The 22,661-nt window shown below is 24.4% G+C and overlaps 1 protein-coding gene and 1 long non-coding RNA gene across 4 annotated transcripts in view; one reads left to right on the forward strand and one right to left on the reverse strand.

Annotated features, from left to right (window-relative positions):
- LOC127278115 (uncharacterized) overlaps positions 1–4,240 on the forward strand; it is a 32,168-nt gene extending 27,928 nt beyond the window's left edge. Inside the window, exon 2 of the long non-coding RNA XR_007842447.1 lies at positions 3,933–4,240. This is a non-coding gene — a long non-coding RNA (uncharacterized LOC127278115). The remainder of the gene's footprint in view (positions 1–3,932) is intronic.
- Positions 1–22,661, reverse strand: part of LOC127278101 (neurogenic protein mastermind-like) — a 178,709-nt gene that overhangs the window by 126,513 nt on the left and 29,535 nt on the right. The gene's annotated exons all lie outside the window — the stretch shown is intronic.

Raw genomic sequence — 22,661 nt, forward strand, 5'->3', positions numbered from 1 at the left:
GAGGTTGCCGCACTTCTTCAATATATATATATACATACACGGATTACCATTATCATTATTAACTACTTGTCAAGCAAAACATCAAACTGGACATTATGTTTTGCACACATAAATCCGCAACCGTTGTCTCTTTCGTTTCTCATTTATTTTTTTGTTTATATTTCTTTATATATTATTATAAATTATTATTATTATTATATAATTACTAATAATAATAATAATATCCCGTGTAGAAATTGCCCTACCAGGGCCCTAGTAGGGAATGAAACACCTAATCGGGACCAAATCAGGACGACCAGAAAATGTGGATTTCCTAATCAGGCGAGGCGTTTCATTTCCTAATAGTGGAGCCTAATCTGGGCCCTGGTAAAATTTCTGCACGGGATATTATAAATAATAATTACTATATTAATACACTGAAAATATTTTGGTGCAGCAGCTGCTCTAAACGAAAAATTACTATATTTGCAATTAACTTCAAACTTAATAATTGCCATGAGTTTTTATATAACTGAAGTTAACTGAATATATAGAAATTTTTCGACTAATACAGCTGCTCTGCATTAAAATTTTTTCAGTGTTCTAACTATAAGTTTATTATTATTATTATTAATATTATTATTATACAATTATTATATTGTTATTATATAATTATTATATTATATCACTTTATTTTTATATAATATTTTCTAATTATATTTTTATTAAATATATTATTAATTTATATTTAAAAATTTTTGTTTGCAATGCAAAATTTCCCATGGAATAATAAATGTATTTTTCTTATTATTTATTAGTTAATGTGTTCTTTTTTTTTAAATTTTTCAATTATGAGCGCATGACTATTTTAAATCGTTGTCTTTACACGCATGCGTGAACTTGACCTCGCTGACTAGTTAATAAACTCACGTGTATATTTTCTTGCAAAAATAAAATAAAGCCCCTCGCACAAGAATAGATGATGAAATATTACTTATTAATTAATTGGAAATTTCTTTTTTCTGGGTATATAAAGAGAATTTATATAATAAATAATATATTTTTGTTAAAGATTGAAAAAAAAATTCAGTTGCAAAAAAAATATATCGTATACCTTAAAGATAAACATTTTGTTGAAAAAAAATTGTTGTATTTTTTTTTTTTGTGATTTTCAAATAATTCTTCTACTTTTATTTTTTTGGGGAAAATTTTTAGTTTTTGGCTTTTTAAATATTTGACGCGCGATGAGAAAAGGTGTATCTCAGAGAAAAAAACATTTCAGGTTATGTTTAGTGACAATTTTAATAAAACATTCATTTTTTAATTAAATGAAATCAAAATCAGTTTTTATTGAATATTTTCATGAAGAAAACGTTTATGTTAAGAAGTCAATTCTCTTTGTGTAATATTAATCTGAAAAACACTAAACATAACCTAAAATTTCAATTTCAATTAGAAATTATTTAAAGTTTTTAAACGCGTTTTTTATCATTGCCAGGTGTTTTAAAGTTTTTTTTTTTCTTTTTTTTTGCTACATTTAGAATTTTTGGAAAATTTTGAAAAAGTCAATAATAATTCCTAAGAAAAAACGAAAGGTGAAAAATTATAAAAATTATTATTATTATTAGGAAATTAAAATTATTATATATATATATATATATATATATATATATATATATATAATAGTAATGAGAAAGAAATTCTTGGTAGCAATGAGATTGACGCAAGGCAGGCAGTGCCGCGAAGGCGGAAGGATTAATAAAGTTAATTGGAGCACGCTGGAGAGTGGAGAAGACTGAAACGACAACTAAACCGGGCGGCGGCATGCCGCGCGCCGCACCACTTCCATCGCTCTCGTCACGCTTCGATTGTTCCTTTCAAACCTATTACGATTCGCAATTTTAAACATAAGTTTCACAACTGTTATTTACATCCACTCCTATATATATACATACTACATTATATCTATATTCCTTTTAAATATTTTTATAAATCATTTCTATTATTCTACTTCGTTTAAAACCCTTCTATATTATAGTTCACATGAATACAATTGAAGCGTAACCAATCATCTAAAAAAAAAATTTAGATAATTTGAAACATAAATCAATTATTAGATAAATTAAAATCTGGAAAATTTGAAAATTAACCCTTAACTAGCACCAAGGGTCCACTAGACCCGAGCATTTTTTCGAGCTCAAATTGAATATTTTTTTTTACATTTTCATATATATTAGTTTAACAATATTCTTAGTAATTTTCTAAGTTTTTTTGATACAACTAATTCGATACAAAAGAATAAATTATAGCTTCAAACATAATTAATTATAAATTTTTCCATTTTAACCTAAAAATTCATATTTTATTCTGCAAAATAAATACCTTTTCTTACAAGTCATGCTGTTGTGGTAATTTTTTCATTAAAGAATAATAATTTTAAATTTTTTAAGTTATAATATTCAAATTTTAAATAATTCATGAATTTTCTAAGTAAAAATACGCAATTTTTTGGTTTTTATTTTTCACAATTTTCTTTTTCAACTAACTTACAATAAATTAATCCTTGTAAAACTAATGAAAATTTTAAAAAAGACATCATAAGCTACCTCAGATTAAATTTTTATGCAAAAATATTCAATACCGGCTGTACAATACACGTTTAAATACGCGTCGGGTCCAGCAGACCCGTTGTGCAATTTGCGTTCGAATTGTGCCAGTTAAAGGTTAAATGAATTAAACTTTAGATAATTTTAAAATTAAGTCATTTAGAATTTAAACAAATTAAAATTCAGTTAATTTGAATTCGGTATGCCGGGGGTTTTTAGGGTCAATGATAATGAATCCGATGTTAGTTTTTCAAAATTCAAAATGGCGGATCCAATATGGCGGTTATTTTTAAAAAACCGGTTGAAATATTTAGAAATGTGTTACTCAGGGGTTTTTAAGGTCACTATTTAAAATCTTATTATCATATTTGTAATCATCCAAAAACCCTTAAGTAACGAGTTTCAAGTAAATTAGATAAATTTAAAAAAAAAACCGTCATTTTGAATCCGATATTTTCAGTTTTGAAAAACTGACCTCAAATTCGTAATCAGCGACCCCAAAAATCTCCGAGTAACAAGTTTCAAAGCATTTCGAACGACTTTTTAAAAAAAAAACCCGACACATTTGATCATTGAATACGAATATGAGGTTAGTTTTCTAAAATTCAAAATGGCAGATCCAATATGGCGGTTATTTTTAAAAATCGTTCGAAATGCTTTGAAACTTGTTACTCGGGGGTTTTTGGCATCGCTGATTAAGAAATTTTGATGTCAGTTTCCCAAAATTTAAAATGGTGAATCCAATATCAGGTTACTTTTTAAAAATTGTTCGAAATTTTTTGAAACTTGTAACTCTGCGGGTTTTCAGGGTCGCTAATTACGAATTTTAAACAAGATTTAAAAAATTCAAAAAAGTGGTTCCAATATGTCGGACAATTTTTCTAAAAATTGATATTTTTTTATGAAACTCAGTATTTAGTGGTACACTAACACTTTTTTTTTATTTTGTAGGACTGTATTAAAATTGTGATAAAATAAAAATTTGGTTTTAAAATAATTAAAATTTAAATAATTTTACATTTAAGTTAATTTGAATAAAATTTAATTAAATAACAAAAAATTGTTTTGTATGAAAATTCGGTTATATATTGAAATCTACTTTCTAAAATTCTCTTAAATTTAGAAATTGGATAATTTTTAAATTCAACACTGTAAAAAATCCTTATAAGTTCAATATGGAGAATATATATATATATATATATATATATATATAGTACTTTAGTAATGTCTGATGCAAATAATTAAAATTTTCCTCTGGAAGCTTATTATAGATACCTTGGAAAAATTTTTCTGCGACTAACCTGTTTAGAAGGTCAAAACACTCAATGCAAGGTGGTTCATGATCAGTTACAGGTGAGAAGCATGGAATACAAGAGCTGGCGAAGCACAAAGACGATAAGGAAGCTCCGCAAGGGAGAATGTGGAGGTGAACAAGAGAAGAAGTAGAAGAAGAGGAACAAGAAATGGAAGAAGACCAAAAGGATCAACAACCTAAAGGCACTCCTAGCAATATAGCCGGCATGTTACAACTATCCACCAGTAAAATCAAGAGAATTGTCACTGATATTATGCATAATTTTTTCAAAATAGTAATTTTAAATTATATCCCATGGGAAATTGATTTTAGAATATAACATATACAAACTTTTTAACAATTTACATTGAATTTTTGACTATGCATTTAGTATTTAAATTTGGTTTAGATTTATTTACAAATGAACTTTTAATTTACCGTCGACTGGAGCTATTCTTATACATCAGGGGCTATTATGGTACAAGCTATAGTTTTTAATTTGTAAAATATTCATTTCGAAATATTAAGATTTCACACTTATAGCTATAACACTGTTCGACACAATTTTGCACGCCCCGTGCAGAAATTATCGCCTGGGCCTCTCAAGGCACTTCCCAGTACGCCTGGATTCTGGCAAGGGCCTGACATGGCAAACTGGCAAGGCTCTAGTAATGGCTTGAGACGGTTTTGCAAGGATTTGCCCTACTTAGGGATGAACTTGCCAGGGCCATGAGAGTTTTTCTGGGAATTACCCTATATTTTGTGACAAAAATAACAATCAGTGAAAAATGTACTACTGGCTTATAATCAGTTGTAATGAGTAATTGATTGAATCAGTAAGCAACAAAAACTTGTAACAAAACAAAAACCGAAGAATGCACAATTCTAGCCTGACAAATAATAATCCCAAAGTCGACCCAACTTCAAATATGTGTAGTAACACCAACACTAAACAGAAAAATTAAATATGGAATTAATTATACAATTAACACATTATTTATTACTGGAGACCTTATATTTACCCCTACCTATTATTATTTAACGCAATCGCTTACATAAATTTTGAAAAATATTTAACGCTCGCTGGAATCGAACCCCCCTAACCTAACGCTCCGTAATCTAACACGCTAACCATTACGCCAACTTAACGTGAGAAAATAAGTACAAAATTGATTTGATATGTTGCGACTGAGGAAAATGAAGACTTGAGCAGCAGAACAGTAAAGAAACACAATAATTAGGGGAGACCGGGCCTGTTTGGCGCAGGGGTTGCTTGGCGCACTTGAGTTTATTCAAAAGTATTAAGTTACATTAATTTTTCTCTTTATTCTGCTTAAAGTACTTGATGAACTGTAAGTTTGTACAAAATTTCATTAATATTCATTAATTATTGTGGAGTATAGATTAAAATAACTGATTTTGGCACTGCAAAGTAATTTTTTAACCTCTTCATTTTTTTGTGATATCTCTTTAAAAAATTAATTTTAGAAGAGCTCAAATATTATGTTTTGAGCTCTATACATTTTTTATTAAGAAACAAAAAAAAATTTTTGATTTATATTAACAGTTTTTATAAAAAATTAATAAATATTTCAAAAGTACATTCGGAGTTTGGTGGCGCGGTTATCTGAAAATTTCGTTAAATATTAATAAAATGAAGTTGATTATATGAAATTTACACATTAATAAGCACCAATAACAATCCTATTCAAAAAATTTAACCGAATAATGGTTTTTAAATATTTACAGCGTTATTATCAAAAAAAAAAAAATATTTTTTGGTAATTTTACGATTTCATTTAATTTAAATGAAATTTTCTAATTTTTAAATTTAAAATAATTTTTTGTTGTAAAATTACAGTACTAGACTTATTTTGTTAAGTCTTATATTATTTAAACTTTAAATCGTATAATTTAATTTTAATTTCACTCCTGCGCCACGCAACCCCGTGCCTGGGTTGCTTGGCGCGCTTTGCACAGCTTCAAATAAAGTGTTAGAAAAATAAAAGTATTAAATATATTTCAACTTTCTTTTTTTTAATTAAAGCTGATATGTTACAACAAGTTTTCTATACATTAACTTTTTTTTAAAAAAAGCAAAAATGAGTGAGTTACACAACAAAGAGTAAAAAGTGCGCCAAGTAACCCCGGTCTCCCCTAATACTAATTTTTCAGCAACTTTTTAAAAATTATTCACAGAATATGTAGTGAAGTTTCCATATAGTTTATAATTATTCGATGAAAAAAATTGTTTCTTTATTTTATGAACAAAACCCAAATATTGTACTATTATAGCCCCGGTTGATAGTAATATTGAAGAAATTTATAAATTTAGTTTAAAAAATTGTTTAGGTAAAGATATATAATAGTCAGCTTAAATATTTTTTTCGTTTTACGGTATATAGCTCAGTGGCTTTCTTATTGAACTTTCAGAAGCAAGAAGCTCGATTCGATTCTTCGTAAATTCAATTTTTTTCTATTTTAGATTGCAATAATCATATACGAATCATTGATAAATTAATTTAACCCCGTTTAAATAAATATAATTTTAATTAAATATTTTAAAGGAGAAAAAACTATATTTCTTTTTTCGTATAATTTTCTTATTATTTATATCTGTGTGTGTAACTTACATGCGTTGTGTAGTACACGTTGTGTTTCGAATCCTTCTAAAATATTTTAACGGAAACTTACCTGAAACATAAATAAATATAAAATTATTAACATTATATTTAAAATAAATTACATAAAATTAATTTCAAAATTATTGCCATTAGATTATTATTATTATAATTATCATTAATTAATAACAATAATAATAACAATAATATTAATAATAATAACAATAATAATAATAATAATAATAATAATAATAATAATAATAATAGTAATAATAATATTAAAAATAATTTTAATAATAATAATTGTTGTTATCATTATTATTGTTAATAACAGCAATAATTAATTATTAATTAAATAAAAAAAAAAATTCAAGAGGTGAAAGATATTGGTTTGTTGATAAGACAACATTTGAATGTGCGGTCAAATTGAGAGACACTGGTCGGTAAAAGCAATGTCTGCTGTGCGATTAGTAACCAGGGGCGTGTACTGACCAGGCCACATATATTCAGTTGTCAGAGTCGTCAAAGAGGTCCAGCATCTCATGCAAAACACTGACCTTGTTGACTAAGTTATCTGAAATAATTATTGTGAAAGTATTCCTTACAATAGATTTAAAAAAAAAAAAAATTCAATATATTTATAGATGAAAAAAATTTACTTCACTCATATCTGTTATTTCGTATTATTATTATTATTATTTATTGTTATTAATATTATTATTTTTATTATTATTATAATTATTAATTATATCGCGTTCCGAAGAAAGATACCTAAGAAGCAAAAGAATTATAGGTTATGTTTACATTACTGTTTTAATTTGATTAAAAGTTCCTTTTTTATTTATATATGATTATTATATGAAATGGAAATAAGTTTTTATTGAATATTTTGAATGTAACGAAGACTTAAACATTAATAATAATTTGAGACTTGAATCACTTTATGTATTTGCACTTAAAAATTCCAAAACATAACCTAAAATTATTTTCTACTTAGGTATGTTTCTTCAAAACGCGAAATAATTATATGTTATTATACTTTTTTCAATCAATTACCAAAAAAAGAAAAATTATTTTTAATAAGAAAAAATAAAAATTTTATATTTATATTATATGTATTTCATTCTTTTCCATAAACTTATATAGAAATAAAATAGAAAGAAAAAAGTTCTTTAACAATTATAATATTTTGAGGATTTAAAAAAATCATAAAAAAAAAGATGATAATTGTCATCGTGATGACTGCCACACGGCTGTTATACAAGTATTCAAGAAACATGTGGACATTCCCCTCGAGGCCGGATTTACCAGATTCTCTCGGGGTCAAACGAACACCTGCTCATGATAGCCTCTCTCAACTTCCGGAAGCTGGTACATACAACATTAAACTTGCTTGCAAAATAAACTTCTAAACCTGTTTACTAAAAGGAATCAATTTCTGAGTTTTCTTAATATAATATAATATATATAGGAGAAACTTTTCCTCTGCCAGATGATAATAATAATTATAATAATCCTCTATTATATTAATTAAATAATTTTATCATTTTTCAAATGTTAATTATACTTAACTATTATAATGTATAGAATTTTACTCAAAAACTTTATTCTCCCATCATGATTAAAATTCCACACCTGCAGAGAAATGTTTTGTTTAGACTGCAAATATAATATATTTGAATTAAATAAACGTATATTTGTCACACAGCCTACTAGTCCATTTATTTGGCGTAAATAAAATTTTTTATTTAAATCAAATAAAAATTTATTTGAAGAAATATTAAATAAATAAATATTTATTTGAATCAAATAAATATTTATTAGGCTGTGAGATAAATATACCATTTTTCTGGGTGCACATTCGTTTTTTTGCAACTTAATTCCAGAATAATAATAATAATAATAATAATAATAATAATAATAATAATAATACACTGAAAAAAAAATTTGATTCAAATACTTCAAATTATTTGAAAAATATTTAATTGGTTCAAATACTTTTTATTTGGATCAAAAAAAAAATGTATTTGATTCAAATAACTTGAATTATTTGAATTGCATTTATTTGAACCAAATAAATTGTATTTGGTTCAATTAAATAATTAATTAAATTGAATAAATGAATTTATTTAATACAAATAATGAGTTACTTGAAACAATTCATTCATTTATTTCACTTAAATATTTCGTTTATTTGATACAAATAAAAAGTATTTGACACAATAAATTTATGTAATTGATTCAAATAAACTGAATTATTTAATACAAATAATTCGTTATTTAATCCTAATACACTATTTTATCAAGACAAATAAAAAAATATTTCAATTAATTAAATATTTATTTGAAACAATAATAATGATTTACTTAAAACAATTAATTTATTTATTTCACTCAAATATTTCGTTTTATTGAAACAAATAAAAAGTATTTGATACAATAACTTTATATTTAATGGATTCAAGTCAACTAAATTATTTAATACTAATACACTATTTTATCAATACAAATAAAAAAAATATTTTAATCAATTAAATGTTTATTTGAAACGAAATTAATGAGTTACTTGCAACTATTATTTTATTTATTTCACTCAAATATTTCATTTTTTTGATACAAATAAAAAGTATTTGATACAATAAATTTATTAATTCTAATTAATTAAATTATTTAATATATAAATAATGCGTTATTTAATGTTAATACACTATTTTATTAAAGGAAAATAAATTATTTTGATCAATTAAATATTTAAGTGTAATGAAAATAATGAGTTATTTGATACTATTCATTTTTTTATATATATTATTTAATATTCTAAGTCCAAAAGTCAAATTTTTTTTCATCAACAAAAAATTAATGTTATTACAATGATTCAGAACAACGAAAAACGCGTTTTTAATAAAAATATATTTACACTTTTTTTGAAAATTCACCTGGGATGATTCATGATAATAATCATGAAGCTTATAATTAATTATATTTTATTAATTGCATTTAATTGGAAAATATAATTTAATATCTTAATTTTTAACTAAATGACGTTAAGCACTTTTCTGAGTTAGGTCTTTTGCAAGTTTAAATGACATCAAGAAGTTAATATTCGTTTTCACGTAGCGTAGTTGGTAAAGCGTTAGACTCATAATCCGTAGGTCGTAGGTTCGATTCCCCCCATGCGTTAGATTTATTTATTTCTCAGGTTTGCGTTTAATCATTAATTCTATGAATGAATTAGTTGAAAAATGAAAATATCCGATTATAGTATGTAGAAATTACATATTTTTTAATTTATTTATTTGAGTAAGAATTTAATTTAGAAATGGAAGAATTAGTAAATAAATATGTTATTTATTCAATTTAAATTTTGATTTATTTGAATCAAAAAATTCTTACATTTTATGCAAATAAATTATGTATTTGGATCAAATAAAATAATAATTGCCGCAATTAAAGAGGTTTTAGTTTCAATTAAAACAATTACTTAATGACAAATAATCGAATATTTGATTCAAGAAAATTTTTACTTGTTTCAAGAAAAATATTTTATTAATGCAAATAAATATTTATTTGAATCAAAAAAATATGCAGTATTGAATGAAATAATTTTCATAATTGATTCAAATAATTATTTATTAGCTTTGAATATTCCATTTATTTGATTTGAATATTTTGTATTTGATTCAAATAACTATTTATTTGATACGATAAAATAAAATACTTATGTCTAGTAAATTTTTTATTTGAATGGAATAATTTTCCTAATTGATTCAAATAATTATTTATTATTATTATTATTTTCTAATTTAAAGAAATAAAAATTCGGATAAAAGAAAATTCGACCCAATGAAATTCTATTAAATGAAATTTTTAACTAATAAATTTTAGAACCTATTCATACGTTCTCATCCTCCACTATTTCTATTCACACAACACTTGTCCATTCACTCTCCACCCATTGAACTAACCACCCTTCGACTAATGCCTATGCACTTTGGCTAAAAACACTTTACAGTTTGACAAAACACATGTACAAATCACCGGAAACAAAGGCAATTTTTTGAAATTTATTTATATAACTAATTTAACGGAAATTTTTACTATTTTCATTTTTTATTTTGATATTCCATGAAAAAAATCATTGAATTAAAATAAAAATTATTATATTAGAAACCAGAATTAATCACAAAATAATTATATAATTGAAACAACATGTAGAGATAATAAATATCAAAATGCAGACGACACATAAGCAAAGTTGGAAATGTAAATGCAATTTACACTAAAAAGTCCAAAATGTGACGGTTGATTTCCATTGCTCCCATTCGCTATTTGAACATAATTCTTGTCAACTACCGCACCCTGCTCCACTGAAAATTTAGTGACTTTATTGTTAAAATTAAAATTTACTATAAAGTTACTAAATTATTACTAGAACAGGGTGCGGTAGTTGACGAGAATTATGACAAATGACAAGTGGGGACAATGTAAATTACTATATGCAATTTACAGTACTACAGTTTTCGATATACCGAAATTTTATTATTATTTATTTTTTTCGATATATCGAAAACTATATATAGTGAGGTGTGTAAACACCTTTAAAAAAAACTCACCCGACAAAGATGTGACATTTTGGACTTTCCACTGTAAATTGCGAATAGAAATTTACATTCCCAACTCTGCTTATGTGTCGTCTGCATTTGGTTGGTTTCCATTCTCCCCATTAGTCAAAATCCCCACTCGCCATTTGTCATAATTCTCGTCAACTACCGCACCCTGCTCTAGTAAAAATTTAGTGACTTTATTGTTAAAATTAAAAGTTACTAAATTTTTACTAGAGCAGGATGCGGTAGTTGACGAGAATTATGACAAATGGCGAGTGAGGACAATGTCAACCAACCAGTTTAATATTTATTATTTCTACAAACCATTGTTATTTTAATTACATAATTATTTTGTGATTGATTATGTTGTCGATAATCAATACCCTCAAGAAAACTGAGGCAATTCCTTTTTTCCAAAATATTGACGTAAAACTATCACTAAATATAAACTAAAAATTTTAGGAACTTAGATACTTTTTGTCGTGGAGCGTCACATATTATGGTAGATTAAACAAATATGTTTTATATTTAATTTCAAATGGAGACATAAATGTCTTATATATACATATAGTTCGAAAAGTGTAACGACAATAGGCGCTAGACGGGGATATTAATCCTGAGATTACATATATATATATACGAAAGTGACCTGCGTCTCACGATTCTTTGGTGAAATTGACGACTCGTCCCTGTTCGGGTCAGCACACTTTCACCCAATGGCGGGGCTGTACGACGAATCAGGACAACTATATATATATATATAAGAATCACCGGTGTCGCGGGAAAAGGAAAGGAAAGTGTACAAAGAAATCGCTTCATTTGCTTAAAAACTTTCATTCCTTCAGTAGCAATTGTCGATTACTTTCATATATACATTTATATATTATACAAATTCTAAAAAAAAAATCTTTCAATAATTATTTTAATCGGAATAAATTTAATCTTTTATTGAAATTATAAATTTAAATTAATTTCTATGTATAATAATGATTAAGTAACTCAATAAACAGATAGCCCCAAAATAAGAAAAACACGATTTTTAGGTTAGGAACTGTGAATTGACAGGCATGAGTGACAACGTTCACACGTAATACATATAAAATAAAAAAAATTAACGGCGCTACTGTCTAAAAACCAATGATAATGGCGTGAAATTCAAAAGATATGAAAATTAAACAATATTTTATGAAAATGATTAAAAATATTCTATAAAAGTAGAAAAACAAACTTATTCCAAAAAATTATTTGTTAAAGTAAAATTGTAATAAATATTTATTTAAAAAAAAATATAAATAAAATATATATATAATTAATTATTTAATTTAAATTTTTATTTAATTATTTTTGTTTTTTTTTAATTTACTAAATAAATTAATTAATAAATATTATCACTAATTGTTTGACAAACCACTTCATTTAATTTTGAAATTTATATTTTCATCTTAAATTTATCAAATAATAAATAATATTTTCTAAAATAAATTAATAACATAATGTTTATAGTCTTCAATTATTATAATTTTTCAATTTAATTATTATGTACTTTATTCAATTTATTGTTTCAATTTTTAATTTATAAATTGTCAAATAATGTTCAATTAAATTCTGATATCAAATTTGAATTGTTTCGTTTCCTTATCACCAGAGGGCGCCCTCTTCCTTAGACTTTGAAAAATTGAACGTTTTAAAACTTCTATAAATGATGGCGCACTCACACCTTTTTTGGCTGCCTGCCTGCCTGCAAGTTACCATGGCAACGCACGAGTGTGAGTGAGACAGAAAATTTGAATATTCAAATTTTTAAATTTTCTGTCGCACTCACTCTCATGCGTTGCCATGGTAACCTGCAGGCAGCCAAAAAGGTGTGAGAGCGCCTTGACAATTCGATGAAATGAAATGAAATTTCGGTTAAAATGAAAATTCTGCTATTGAAAAATTAAGCTAAATAGAAAATATATAATAGTACTGTGACATTTTAACAATAAAGTAACTGTAATGTTATTAGTAAATTCGGTTTTAGAAATCAGAAAAACAAATCAATAAAGACGAAAAATTTTTGTTACAAATTGTGAAGTTCTGTGAAAATCTATACTAATAATAAAATTCACGATAGTTAGTGTCAAAAATATTTAAGATACATATTCAAAATTTAATTATGACAATGTATACTCGATGGGATAACTTTTTATTAAGTATTTTAGAAGAAAAGTGTCTAAAACTGAAAATCAAGCATTTGCAAGGGCCATTCTGGTATAACCGGTATTCAAAATAATTATTATACGAAAATTCATTTTCTAATAAGTAAAAAAAAAAACTCCTGTGCTTCGATTTTATACACAAATTACTTATTTTTGTATCAGAAAATTGAAAATAAGTCAATTATAATTTTACAAAGGGTACAACATAACCTCAAAAAAGTAAATAATTTTACATGGTTTACAAGTTAATTTAATTTAAATTTTATTTAATTAGCCTAAAATTGGTTAATTTGAAATTTGTTTAAATTATCATTTCTAACCTAAAAAAAATTTAGTTATTATAATAAAATTCGATCGAACTTTCATATATCAGATTATCCACTTAGAATACAAATTTCAGCGGGAGTTTTAAAATCAACCAAACAAAAATTATTAAGAAAACTAGCAAAATTAAACGCGCGCAAGCGCGCCAAATTGGGTGATTAATTATTTGTTATAAAGAAATTAAAGATTAATATTATTAATAATAATTTAATTTATTAGAATATTATTACATATTAAATGATAATAATGAAAATTATGTTTACAAGCCTCGGATTATACTTTTTCCGACTTTTTTCAAAAATACGACTTTTATCGACTTATTTTAATAAAATGCGACATTATTTTTTACATTTGAAAAAAAAATGTAAATAAAATACATTTTTTTTGTATAAAATATAGATCTTCTTCAGATCTTCTTCAATTCAATTATTTAACAAATTTTGAACTAAAATGATTCTTCACTAAATTAATTATTTTTAATAATTTTAATTAAATACATCACAAATTCAATTATATCAAAATTATTTTTCCAATAAAATTTTTATGAAATTTAACAATTGTTTATAATTAAAAAAAAAATTTCACAATAAAATTGAATTATTTGTTAAAAATTTCAATTCAAAATAAACTAAAATTCAATTATTACCCGAAATTTTAATTCAAAATCAATTAAAATTCAATAATTTTCAAAAATTTTCAATTTAAAATTTAATTATTTACCAAGTTTTCAATTTAAAATAAAATAAAATTCAATTATTTTTAAAAATTTAAATTGAAATTCAATTATTTTCAAAATTTTCAATTCAAAATAAACTGAAATTCAATTATTACCCGAAATTTTTTAATTCAAAATCAATTAAAAATCCAATAATTATCCAAAATTTTCAATTTAAAATTTAATTATTTACCAAGTTTTCAATTTAAAATGAAATAAAATGTAATTATTTTCTAAAATTTCTATTCAAAATTAATTATCCAAATTATCAATCAAAAATGAACTTAAATTAAATTATTATATAAAATTTCAATTCAAATTCAATTATTTCCCAAAATTTTCAATTCAAAATGAACTGAAATTCAATTATTTTCCAAATTTAAAATAAAATTTCATTATTCTCAAAAATTTGATTTCAAAATTAATTGAATTTTCAATAATTTGAATTTAAAAGCATCTAAAATTTAATTATTTCTTAAAATTTTCCATCGAAAATTTTTTTTTTTTTGAAATTTAATAATTTCAATTATAACTCTAAGGAAATTGAATTATTTTTAACTATTTTAATAATATTCTTTGAAAATTCAACTATCTGAAACCATTTTTCAATTAAAAATGATTTTCAAATTATTGTATTTTGTCCGCATTTTCTAATAAATTTTTAGTGAAATCATCTAAAATTTTAATTACAGAACACTTAAAGTTTCAATTAATTTCAAAAATCTCAATTTTAAATCTTTGAAAATTCAATTAAATTTAAAAAATGTTTTCCAAAAATTGTTTGATAAATTATTTTTAGTTCTGTAAAATTTAATAATTGTTTGAAAATTAACAATATCTTTTGAAATTTAATTATTTCTAAAAATTTCAACTTTAACCCTTCGAAAAGGATTATTATTAAAAAAAAATTTTTTTATTTAGAAATCTGTAAAATATTTTTGTTAAAATAAAAAACAAATCCACTTTTTTTGGAATATAAATCGACTAAAACGACTTTTTGTGTCTTTAAGTTGATTCAAGGCCTGTGTTTTTATAATTAATATTTAATAGGTATTCGTTGGCCCCTGGTACCTTAAAAATTAATTTTTAAAAATAAATTTTTTTCAAATTACTATCTTGTACGAAATTTCCTGGCGCATCTTTTTTCTCATCATAAATTTTTTGTATTTGTAAACAATTTTTGAATCAATATACAACTTTAAAAAAAATTTCATTGGTAAACGTTATGTACTTCAGCTTCGTGAATTGAATTTTCGAATTTGGAATTTTAAAGAAACTTATTCCGAAATTTGGAAACACAATTATACAACTTTGGCAAAAATGAGAAAAAGAATTGTCAAAATTTGACACGTCATAAGATTACTATTTAAAAAAACACGTGAAATCAGAAAAGGCCAACTTCAAGTTAGGACAGAAGGACAGACCAAGCATTTTATTATTATATAATTATGATTGGTTGATTTTAAAACTCCAGCTGAAATTTGTATACCAAGTGGATAATCTGATATATATGAAAGTTCGATCAAATGGAAATTCGACATTTTAACATTTTTATCTAATGAAAATTCGGATAAGTGAAACTTTGGTCAAATAAAGTATCGGTGAATTAGAAATTCTCTGTCTTAAAAATTTAGCTAAGAATAATTTCTGTTAAATGACAATACTATTAAATAAAAATTAGATTGTATAGAAATTTTTTTGAATAAAACTTCTATTAATTAAAATACTTTTAAGTTAATATTCGGATAAATAGAAATTCGACAAGAGAACAATTCTGATAAATAAAAATTCTTTTTTATGAACATTTTTCTAGATAACAATTTTGTTAAATGGAAATTATGTTATTTGAAAATTCAATATATTAGAAAATCTGCTTTATCTATAAGTTCAGTTAAATATAGAAATCCTACAAAATCAGAATTTTGTTAAATAGAAATTATTCATTATTAAAATTGGGCTCATTATAAAATCTCTTTTTTAAAATTTTATTCAATATAAATTCGATAATTTTTAATTTGACACTACAAAAATTCCGTCAAGTCTAATAAAGGGAATATTCATGCGTCCCTAAACTTACGACTTTATATAACTCAGATAAAAAAAATTTTTTTCTAATAAAATTTAGAGATAATCTTTAGAAGGATGTCAACAACACGACTAAATTAAAACATTTTTCTCCAAAGATTAGAATTTTGGTTATAGAACAAAAAAAAAAATTGCGATTTTTCTACCATAATAGCCCCAGTTGACGGTAGTTTGGAAATTATTTTGTGATATTTCTCAAGAAGTGAATTAATATATATTATTCTGTACATAGCACTCTATTGCTACCAATAGAATAAGCAACTTACGTAATTTGTAAGTTACTTGGATGTTGTGTTACTTTCTATATAGCATATTGGTGCAGTGCGCCGTGTCATGCTTTATAGGTACATCACACTTAATCCATGATTCCCCACCTCTCACAAATTTTCAACTGTCGTATACTTTTTCTTTTCTTTTTTTCCACCTCTATATATATAACAATTGCACTCGAAGAATAATTATTGTTGTTGATCCTGGCGCAAGGTTACAACATCAATATATATATACAAAGCAAAGAGTCTATTACGTACTTCATTACTCACTAAACATGCACATAATAATGAGTGAAGAACTTAAATTAATTAAAACTTTGAAAGTCGTTTTTGGTTCCGGTATAGTTATAAAGTAGTAGAGAAGAAAAAAAAACAATTCATTATGACGATTAAATTTAAATTTTACATTAAAGCCATATATATTTATCAAAGTTTCAAGTTTTTAGGTTAATTAAATTTTTTTCTAATGTATATTGATTCATTTGTTAGGGAAATTAAATTTTACTCTATAGAATTGTAGGTGAAAAATCTATATATAGGCAGATATGTGAATTATGGCCTGAGAAATTTATTAATTCGAGTTTAGTATAATTTTAAATTATTAAAATTACATACACAGAAAAAAACTGAACTCATTTTTGCTGCATCTCATTATGAGATCTGCATCAAAATAAGTTAACAGACAACTTCACGTTACTCAAAATTAATCTGTATAGAAAAACTGTAAAAAATTTCTTTAATTGTGATTAATCGTATTGGATGTAGTGGCTAAAAGCAAGTGTTTCATACTAGATCATGAATAATTGGGGAAAATATATGAGGGAACAGGGAAACATTACAAAGTGATTGTATTTATAAATTACTTTTAATTAATCTCGAATTTTTTTAATAGGGGCGTCAGTGACGTCTACAAGCTTCCTAACCTGAAAATACTATTATTTAATTTCGTTAATTTGTGTAAATCAACTTTGAGAATTAAAATTTATAAGGCTATACGTTTGTTTATTAAAAATAATTATTTTCAAGAATATCAATTTAAAACCTTCTAAAATTTTCCACTTAAAACTTATTGAAATTTAATAATTTCAAATGTTTAACTCTGGCCGAAATTCAATTATTTTTAATAATTTTTATATAATATATTCTTCAAAAATTCAATTATCTGTCAGCATTTTTAAATTAAAAACTTTTGAAATTCAATTTTTTCTCTCTAATTTTCTAATAAATTCATCAACAGAAATATTATCAAAAATTTCATTTAAAAATCACTTGAATTTCAATTATTCAAATTTTAATTGATATAATTTTTAAATTTTCTGAATTTTTATTTATCCAAATTTTAATTTATTTAAGCTTCAAATTTAAGTTTCAATTTATCTGAATTTCAATTTATTCAAATTTTAATTGACTTGAAGTTTTTAAACTATCCGAATATTAATTTGCCTAAATTTTAATTGACTTTCAGTATAAAATTATACAAATTTTAAATGATTTATTTTTTAAATTATCCAAATTTCATGTATAAGTTTTGAATAAATTAAGCAAAAAAAAAAAAAATTTTTTATGATACACGTAGATAGTTGTATGTTCAAAGTGTCCCCCCCCTTTTTTTGCAGTGTGTTATTGGTTACGCGAGGGGACTTCTTCAGATATGTATATCCTGCATATAGGAATATTTCTCGTTCTGGACCCCCTCATAACTTAAGTTTACGATCTTCCAGAAACCACAGTCCACAGTGTACTGAAACGATTGGCAGCATAACATTCTACCGAAAGCCCTAGAACGCACTGTGTGTGTCGCGTCGTTCCTTCTACCCAACTGCAATAACCGTTCGCTCTTTGTCCGCTCAGCTGCCTTTTGCAAACGGTGGTTCCCAACCTAAACCTTTTATTTCCCATTCTTGGTCTTCTATATATATATATATATATATATATATAAATATATATATGAAAAATAATCTTACATTTTTGAGACGCATTTTCGGCCTAAAATTAATTTGTTTAAATTTTTATTTGATAGAATTTCCATTGAACTGATTTTTTATATTATCGAATTTTGAGATGACCGAAAATTTATTTTACAGATTTTGTATTTGTTCGAATTTTTATTTAACATAGTTGCCATTTAAATCGATTTTTATTACCGTCAACCGGGGGCTACTACACTCTAAATCTGAATCAGTGAAAATTTCACTGATTCAGATTCAGAGAAAAATTTAAAAAATGTTGCCGAGAAATTTAACTACCATTAGGTAGTTGACTAGAAAGTAGTTAAAATAACTACTTTTTTAGTTAATCTAATCATGTTGATGTAGTTAATGTAACTATTTTTAAGAAGTTAATAAGTAATAGTTGATTTTACGTAAATATGTATAGTTAAAGTACAACTACAGGTCGGTAGTAAAATTAACTTTCTTAAGGTAGTAAAAACAAGTGGAATTGTAGTCAACTCAAAATTTCAAGAGTAGTAAATCCAACTACTATTCACCAGTTATATGAAATGTAGTAAAAGGAATTATTTTCTTTAATTAATATAACTGCTTTTTGAGTAGTCAATTTTTTATTAATTTCTATGATTTTATAGGCTTCAATAAAATTCTTGTTGTAGAATATTAACAAGTCGTCTGTAATTAAAACTACTACTTTAAGTAGTAGATTTTTACTATTTTAATTAATTCGATAAACTTAAAGCAGATTTTTGATGTAGAATTTAGAAATCGTTTCCAGTTAAAACTACTACTTTAAGTAGTAGATTTTACTAGTCAAAGTGGTACAATAGGCTTTAAGAACATTTTTGTTGTAGAATTAACAAATCCTTTGTGATTAAAACTACTACTTTAAGTAGTAATTTTTTACTATTTTAATTAATTCAATAAGCTTGAAAAACGTTTTTGATGTAAAATTTACAAATCTAGTGATGCACAACGATACGAGAAGATCGATTATCTCGCGCGAAATTTCTCGTTTTTAACTGTCATTTTTTAAATAACAACTCGAGTTTTTATTTGTTTTTATCAAATTGTCTCCTTTTCGAAAACTAACACAAAAACGATCGAGTTCTCGGAGTATCTCGAAAACGTCAAAGATAATGGGAGAATTATTAAAAGAAACTCAAAATCTTAAAAGATCTTTAGAGAGGTATATTAGCATTTTCAAAAGTTTAATTTTATCTAATATATAGTTAAGATTATTAGTTTGAAAGTTTTATATAAATATAGTTTTTAAAGGTTAATAAATAAATAAATTGTAGGTTAAATGTATTATTTAATAAATAATACTTAGCAAAAATTGACATTAAATTAAACCAAATTATACATTAAATAAAAATTAACGATTTATTCCTTAATTATTTCAATTTATTTAATTTATAGTTTGTAACAATGTGTAATTTTTAAAATTTACATGATTAGAATTATACCTAACTAATTTTAATTTATAAAAAAAATTACCACTAATTCGATAAATTTATTTGATTTATACTTTTTAACAATGTGGAATTATCAAAATTAACATGGTTAGAATAATAAATAACTTTAATTTGTTAAAAGAATTAGTATTTTTCGATAACAGTTATTAATATATTAATAGTAATTTATTAATCTATTAACCAAAAAAGTTAAAATCATTTCTCTACTAACCTTCGTTCAATTTTTACATGTTTGAATTTGCAAAACGAGATACTCGTGAAGCTCGCTCGGATAGCCGAGAAGATCGTTTTATTAAAACAAAACAAACTATATTCTCGGTTGTCAAAATTAAAAAGTCCGATTTTCTTGCTCGTTTCTCGGATCCTCTTGCTCATATACATCACTATACAAATCGTTTTCAATTAAAACTACTACTTTCAGTAGTAGCTTTTACTACTTAAAGTGGTTCAATAGGCTTTAAGAACATTTATGTCGTTGAATTAAAAAATCCTTTGCAATTAAAACTATCACTTTAAGTAGTAGATTTTACTGCACTATGCATTTAAACAACTTATAATATAATTAAAAGATGAAAAATTTACAAGTGAATACTTAAAACGGATAGTTCTAGCAACTAATAAATGTAGTAAAAATGACTACTTTAAATAGTTAAATTACCAATTGGACAAGCAGAAAGTAGTCTTCGAGTAGTTTGCAGACTGTCGTAGCGTGCGTGGTTAGTCGATTAAGGTATCGGATTGCGAGCGTTAGGGTCGAGGGTTCAATTCCCGTCGGTTAGAAATTTTCTCTGTTAGGTACATAATCGTTAGGGCATAAAATAAGCGTCAGTATAGGAGAGAGGATGAAAAAGTCAATTCTACTGATAATAAACAATTGTAAATAAAAAATAATTTTATTCTCCTATTTTAAGTAGTAAAATCTACTACTTAAAGTAGTAGTTTTAATTGCAAAAGATTTATTAATTCTCTAAAAAAATGTTCTTAAAGCCTATTGAATCACTTTTAGTAGTAAAGTTTACTACTTAAAGTAGTAGTTTCAATTGCAAAATATTTATTAAATGTACGAAAAAAATGTTCTTAAAGCCTATTGAACCATTTTAAGTAGTAAAATCTACTACTTACATCTTGAGTTGTTTTAACATTTTGAAATTGAGTTAATACAATCACAAAATGTCATTCTACCCATTTCATTTTTAATTGGTTTAACTATTTTTATATAGTTAATAGAACCGTTTAAATTCAGTTGAGGACCTATTGTACTACTCAGAGTAGTTAAAAAGTAGTAAAACCTACTAGTTTTTTTTCAGTGTAAGGTAGAAAAATCGCAATTTTTTTTGTTCTATGCTTAACAGCTTCTATGCTTAACAGTTTAGGGCTATTATGGTACAAAATTTGTGTTTTGTTTATAAAATAAAGAAACAATAGGACACATGATTATGTTTTAAAAATCATTAGTTACAATTTTCATTTTATGGAATTTAATTTGTCATAATTATTTTTGAGCTGAATTTTTATTTGTTTGGAATTATTATTTTTCATAATTTTCATAAAAACGATTTTATATATTACAAAATTTTTATATAACTGAAAATTCACTTCATAGAATTTTTATTTGTTCGAATTTTTATTTGCTTGAATTTTCATTTAACATAATAGGCGCATTTTAAAGAATTTTTATTGGATAGAATTTCATTGCATAGAATTTTCATTTTATTCTTTCATATGAATTTTCATTTTTTCGAATTATTATTTGATATAATTTTCATATAACCGATTTTTCATACTAGAGAATTTTTACTTAACCGAAAAATTATTTAACAAAATTTCTAATTGATAGAATTTTCATTTGTCCGAAAATGCAAATGCCCGAACAAACAATCGATTTTGGCGCGATTTTTAAAATCAACCAATCACAATTTAATGAATAATTTTTGATTGGTTGATTTTAAAAATCGCGCCAAAATCGATTTTTTGCTCGGCGATTTGCAATTTCGGATAAATGAAACTTTGCTAAATTGTTATCCAATATGAGGATAAAATTTTAACTAGAAAAGAAAAATTGTAAAAGATTATGGAGGTTCAAGCAATTTTTCATGTAATTTTCAATGACAAATTGGTAATAATTTTTTGTTTTTACCAAATGAGATATATATATATATATATATGATGGAAATTTTTTAGTACAGATAAATACAATATTAAAAATTCTTAAAATAAGAAATAATAAACTTAAATTTTTTTATGTTTGAACTTTGCAAATATCTGAAAATAAAAGAAGAAGAGAGGGTTTATTTTCAAAAAAACTCGAAATGCGTAATAATATTAATGTTTATGCACTTGAAAAATTCGTATTTCACAAAAATGCTTATTTAAACGCTATCTAATCTTCACAGATCACCAGTTCTTTTGACATTTTTTTTTTATCACACTGAATCATATGTAAAGATAACAAAGTAGCGTTTTTTTTAAAATCAAGGTTAACTGAAATGTTTTTTAATAAGAAAATTTTAATTCATCTATATAATTCTACTTTTTC

Source organism: Leptopilina boulardi, unplaced genomic scaffold (assembly GCF_019393585.1).
Source record: "Leptopilina boulardi isolate dan_hultmark-lab unplaced genomic scaffold, ZJU_Lbou_2.1 LbouV2_195, whole genome shotgun sequence".
In the NCBI taxonomy this organism is placed as follows: Eukaryota; Metazoa; Arthropoda; class Insecta; order Hymenoptera; family Figitidae; genus Leptopilina; species Leptopilina boulardi.